The sequence below is a fragment of the Astatotilapia calliptera genome, chromosome 23 (assembly GCF_900246225.1).
Source record: "Astatotilapia calliptera chromosome 23, fAstCal1.2, whole genome shotgun sequence".
In the NCBI taxonomy this organism is placed as follows: domain Eukaryota; kingdom Metazoa; phylum Chordata; class Actinopteri; order Cichliformes; family Cichlidae; genus Astatotilapia; species Astatotilapia calliptera.
In genome coordinates, this window is record NC_039323.1 from 25,911,925 (window position 1) to 25,917,924 (window position 6,000).

At 44.4% G+C, this 6,000-nt stretch overlaps 1 protein-coding gene and 1 long non-coding RNA gene across 7 annotated transcripts in view; one reads left to right on the forward strand and one right to left on the reverse strand.

Annotated features, from left to right (window-relative positions):
* zeb2b (zinc finger E-box binding homeobox 2b) overlaps window positions 1-1,426 on the reverse strand; it is a 98,505-nt gene extending 97,079 nt beyond the window's left edge. For 4 of the 6 annotated variants that reach the window (XM_026158578.1, XM_026158576.1, XM_026158577.1 and 1 more), the window contains exon 1: window positions 1,400-1,426. The gene's annotated coding sequence lies outside the window, so the exon portion shown is untranslated. Of the gene's footprint in view, window positions 1-941; window positions 1,129-1,186; window positions 1,321-1,399 lie in introns of those variants that run through there. The other 2 variants (XM_026158574.1, XM_026158575.1) reach the window with 2 other exon arrangements.
* A 5-nt stretch (window positions 1,427-1,431) lies between these two features.
* On the forward strand, window positions 1,432-4,034 carry LOC113016068 (uncharacterized). Its single transcript, XR_003271193.1, has 3 exons — window positions 1,432-1,554; window positions 1,781-2,019; window positions 3,444-4,034. It is a non-coding gene; the product is annotated as an uncharacterized LOC113016068 (long non-coding RNA).
* Window positions 4,035-6,000: the final 1,966 nt, after the last annotated feature.

The following is a 6,000-nucleotide window of genomic DNA, read 5'->3' on the forward strand; positions in this document are numbered from 1 at the left end:
ACACACACAGACACACACACCAGCACCAACAATGTGAGTTGGGGTGAAGGGAAGGAGGAGGTAGTGGTGGTGGTGGTGAAGTAGTAGAAGGAGGAGGAGGAGGGGTGTGAGAGTGATCCACATCCACTTGCGCCCCGGACGAGAAGCTGAAAATGCGTGTTGGATCGGAGGGACAGATCGTTTCAAAGAGAGAGAGGAGGAAAGAAAAAATGGGAGAAATAGGGGAAAGGAAGGAGAGGAGAGGAGCGGTGAGGTGGAGGGTGGGGGGGAGATCCGTGTCCGTCTAATTTAGATTTTCAGCTGATCGGCTCAGAGATCAGGGCTGAGGACGAGAAGCGGAATTCTTCTTATTTAAAATCAGGAAAGTTTCACAGCCCGCTCTCTACCTCCTCCTCTCCGTTGTAAGCAAAATATTTAAAAAAAATCCACTTCTTTTAATTAAACTTCAAAACAATCATTTTCTAGTTTTTTGCGCTTTTTTTTAGGGAGAACAAACTCACATTTCAGTCACTCTGTTCTTTTAAAAACGGAGGGCTTTCCCTGGGATTTAAAAGTCACGCAACACCCGATAAACACTTGAGCAAAAATTGCTCTTTCAGGTTTAATAAAGTGAATCCAAACTCTGCTAATAAATAACAGATGGACGGGGGGGGGGGGGGGAGATAATTGTTCAAATGTGCCAAAAGAAGAAGAAGAAGAAAGAGGAGAGAGGAAAGAAAGCTTTAAGGCACAAATGGCGCATAAACATAAAAGTAGAAGAAGCGATTAGAGCCAAATTGCGCGTTTCGCCTGCGAATCTATCAGCGCAAATCGCCGTTACTGGGAAAAGTGGGTATTGGAGTGGAGAGCTGAGTGAGCGAGCGAGTGGGAGAAATGGTTCAAATAAGATCCAGAACGAGAGGAAATAAATAAATGAATAAAAAAAACAAAGACACCCGTACGGAATCGCCTTTTTTTTCTCCGGGTCTCCGGGGCTGTGCGGCGACAGACGCCCGACAAAAAGCAGCTTCTCCCCGACTGTCACAACCCCGCAGGACGCCTCTACAGGACACCGCGGAGGGAGACGGCGAGCAGAGCGCAGGGAGGCGTGTGTCTGCGTGTGTGTGTGGGAAAAATGTAAAAAGCGGATGGATTTTTTTTCCTTTAAAGAAAATAAAATAAATAATTTTTTTAAACCCAAGCGCACCTTTCTCCACCTGCGCAGGTAAGTCGAAGTTTCGGAGCTCCCAAACTCTGGCGCGAGCGCGTGGAAGTTGTAATATCCGACACAATTTGTCCGCGAGACAGCGAGCGACAGCGCGAGAGCGACAGAGAGAGAGAGAAAGAGAGAGAGCGCGAGAGAGGAGGAATATAAAAGAAAAAAAGAGTGGAAATGATAGAAAAGTAAGGATGCACATACCTGCTCGGCTCTGTTTTTTCTCTTTTGGGTTTTTCTTTTTGTTGTTTTGTTCTTTTTTTTTTTTTTGCTTTTTTTTTTTAAAGGAGGGTCCAGAGGCTTCTTTTTGCGGGGAAGAGGAGCTGCGAGGACGGGCTGATAGCGGGAGCTTGGCGGCGGTGAGCGGGTCCTGTTCCACCGGTGTTGATAAAGCCTTAGAAATAAAAGCCTTAGAAATAGTTGGGAGGAGGGAGGGACCGCTATTCCTGCTAGGGCAGGTTTACAACTGATGTCTTACACCCACTCCAGGAAACAAACCTGGGTAGGGACTGACGTGTTACGCCTCTTCTAATGACATTTTTTTTTCCCTTTCCACCTCCTTTTCTTTGCCGTGCAAACACACAGAGAGAGGAGAAGCCCCCTGAAACGCACGCCACCTATCTTCACGGGAGGGGATAATTGAGGAGAGCCAAACGTGAGCATCTTTCTGGGCTCAAGTTCCCCTCCTCTCTCTCTCTCTCTACCCTCCCTCCCTCTCTCTCTTCTTCTTCGTCTTCTTTTTTTCCCTTTTTTCTTCTTCTTATTTTTTTGGAGCGTGAAACCAACTATGTCGGGCTTCGACACGGAGTAAGAACCAGGCGACAGTGAGTGTACTTCTTTTTTTAACCCCTGTCTTCTGAGTGTTTGTGTTGCAGAGAGAAGATAGGTGGAGGAGGTGAGGTGGTGGTGGTTGGGGGAGGGGGGCAAAAGGAAAAAAAAACTCATAAGGATGATTCATTTTTATATGTGTTCGCTCGTGGAAATGTGTGCCTGTTGTTAGGAGTAATGTGGTTTAAGTCGCAGAAACAGGAGAGGGATGCTGGAGCTGGGGGGGGGGGGGGGGGGGGGCAGTTACATGTGTTCTGTATTTAATTATTATTATTATTATTATTATTTTGTAATTGGCTGCAAAAGATTGGCGGATGTTCGGTTTTTATTTACGCTGTAAATATGTAAATTTGGTGAAAACGCAGCTTTTCCTCAATTTTATTAGTTTTTGGGTTCTGAAAAAATGTTTTCGTTTTTTAGTTAAAAATGTTAGAAATGATCATTTTCTTGTTTTCGGCTCGTCTTAATTCTTTTATTTTTTTCCCCCTCATATTTATTTTTTGATCCTTTTGGAACAAGTTTTATTCTTTTTTTTGCGGTTCGTTTCTGGAGGTGTGTTTAAATCAATGCACCTGCGCGCAAACTCGGCGCATTATCCAACTTAAAAAACTGAAAATAAAACACGAAAAAAAAAATAGTCCCATGTTTGCCGGTTTCCCCCGATGCTTGCCGCGCAGCCTCGGCGCGTGTGTGAAGGCAGGGGGGGAAATCAATACATTTTTTTCTGTTTGTTTGTTTTTATTTTAAAAAAAAATAAAAAAAAGACCCCAACTGGAATAAAGTGAGTGTGATGTCACACCGCCACAGCCGCACGAGCCCGCGCAGGAATATCAGAGGAATATTCCGGGATGGTTCGAGTGATTTTTCCCTCTCTGTCTGTGTGTGTGTTTCTGGACGCCACTTAACAGGATGAATCCCGCATTTATTACAGAAGTCAACCATCTCTGCACCACTCACAGAGAGAGAGAGAGAGAGAAAGAGAGAGAGAGAGAGAGAGGGAGGGAGAGAGGGAGGAAGCTCCACCTTTGCAGTGCTCTGATTGGTTATGTAAATAAAGCATTATTTTGCGTCCTGTCCTCCCTGCAGTTCGCCACTGTATGGCTAATTAAATCATCAATCAAGGGGCTGAACTGGATGATTTACCCCCACCTCACCTCAACCTCCCCATCACCTCCACCACCTCCACCCCTATGCCCCCCCCCCCCAACACTCACACCAAAAAAACAAAACAAAAACATCAGAGGTTGCAAAAGAAACTTTTGCATAGAAACCCCTCCTCTGTGTTATTGTTATTATTATTATTGTTGTTGTTGTCTGCAAGGAGAGGAAGTGTCCTCTCTCTCTCATTATTTTTGTTTTTCTGTATTTTTTTAATCACTTCCATCGTTTCTTCTCGTCTCCTTCCTTAAACCCTGATGAGGATGATGTCGTAGGAGGAAGACAAGGAACCTGAGCATGACGAGGACCAGCGAAGCTGCTTCGCCCCCCGTTGCTGTTGCTGCTCGGGGTCCAGAGTGGTTCTGGTTCCGGGTGAATTGTTGTCACGTGTAATTTGCTACCACGGTGTAAACCAAGCAGTCACGCAATAATCCCCCCACCCCACCCCCTTTTTCCTCCTCTTTCACTCTCTCTCTTACACACACACACACACACTTGAACCGCAGCTCCAACTCTGCCCCCACTGAGTGGCACCTCTCCCACACCCCCACCCCTCCATCGTCCGTGGGGCCACCACATATTCACCGTGAAAACGGATTACAGTCGGTGTGTGACCTATAGGGGGACCTTGTGCTTAATGAATATATTGGTTTCAATGAAGGGAGGGGAGGGGAAGGGGGGGGGGGGGGGTTACCCGAAACAACACATGCATGATTCATCATTTTGTGTGTGTGCGCATTACCTGCAGAATAAAAAGTGTGAGATAACTGTGCAGGTTTGAAGTGAAAATGATCAAAACGTGTGTTTTTTATGGCTTTTTTTCTTTTCTGGAAATAAAAACAAGAACATTTCGCAGCACATTACCCGCTGTTGCTTTTTCTTTTGGCTTTCTTTCTTTCTTTTTTCTGTTGTTCCTCCTTCCTGAAGTTGAATTGTTGCCCCAGAAAAATCAATAAGTGGGAAATTCACTTGGGTTTTAATGGTTTTTAATGTCCGACGCCTAAATTGGAGCTCTGCAGTTCTGCAGCTGCCCGCCTCAGGCGTGACTGCTGATTACCGAGATTATAATCCTAATTTTCTCTCCCAGCCTCAGTGTGTGTGTGTGTGGGAGAGAGAGAGAAGGCCCACTTTTAGTTTTTTTCGACGGTGTAAACACACAAAGACAGCAGTGCAGAGGCTTCTGCAGGAACGTCTCGCAGTATTTGGAGGATCTGTCGGTCTAATTACGGCTTCTGTTTGTGCGACTGCTGAGCAGTCGGGTTACGCTCGCTGTCAGCTGCTGTTACAAAAAAAAGAGAGAGAGAAAAAACCCTCCGTGTTAATAATAACAAACGTCACTCATAGGATGCAATTTTGAGATCACAGGCGGCGAACGGGGGAGGTCAGAGGTCAAAGCAGCTGACTTTTAGTGGGTTTTCTGCAGATCGTTTTTGCCCACAGCGACTGAGTCCTCAGAAGATTTCACGTAAACGACCACAAATCAAACCTACAAAAGGCGGCGTATTTACCGCTAATGGGGCAGGAGAAAAAAATCAGCAATAAGAAGCCGAATCAGAGGCAGAGATGCGTGCTGTGCTTCAAGCAAAAAAATTCAAAATAAATAAAATAATAATAAGAAAAAGCACTTTGCTGGAATTAAAGAAGAATCTGTGATAGACGCTATTCGGTGTTACTTTCACCCGATGCTGCGAACTTCCTGCTCTAGAAGAAGCGTGCAGGGAGTCCGTCTGTAACAAGCTGACCTGTTAGACACGTTCGTGCACTTGCGGCTTAACTTCTGTCCGTGCAGGTATCCTTTGAGAAGTGATCCTCTTACAGCTTACTTTTAAACCCCACCCTTATTCTCAAAAGCTTTTACAAACATGGAATCTTTTTCTCTTTTTTTGCCTTGTGAAAATTTAATCTGCAATCTCTCTGAAAGAAAACAGAGACTACACACACACACACACACACACACACACACACACACACACACACACACACACACACACACACACACACACACACATATGTGCTAATATTTACTTCTCCTCTGGCTTCCAATTGTTCAATCAATCAAGGTTTTGTTTTAGGTTTGTAAAAACTTTGCATGTGATTTTGTCCTTTGAAAATATTAATTTGCATACCTCTGTCAGTGTAAATGTGTTTGTACTTATATTAATTTCTACTCGGTGCTCACACACCCCACACACACGATGAGGGATCTGTTAGCAGCAGTCTGAGGTTCAGTATTTTTGCCCGGGGACGCTCCGACCTCTCGATTAGAAGACGGCTAGATCTTCATCCTGGAAGCTTCCTGATTTCGTGTCGGGTGGTGTTCTCCAGTCTCTCAGTGTAACGGTGTGCACTCACGCTAAACGGACAAGGAGGAAGCAAAAAATAAAGTCTTAATGTGCCTAATATAATAAAAATATAATATTATAATCTGCACTAACTGAATAAAATACAAACCCTAACCCTCACAAAAAAGGTGATTTTTGGGGGGAGTGGGCTTTTGAAAATTATTCTTCTCAGTCTTTGCAATCAGGGAACTAAAACAAATTATTATTTATATTATTTTTACATTTACACCCCCTAAAAAAAAATCAGATGCCATTTGTCTCAGACATGGTTGGGATTAGGGTCACACACTGAGGATTACAGGTGTGCTACAACCCACTCCATCCCCGCTTTTGCCTGCAAATTGCACCCTTCGCTCTGGTGTAAATCACATCAATTAATCTGGAATAGTGTAAATAACTAAGAAAAAACCCTCCAGGATCTACGTCAACCTGTTTCCAACCTTAAATGACCAAACAACTCCCGTCTCCTCCCTGATT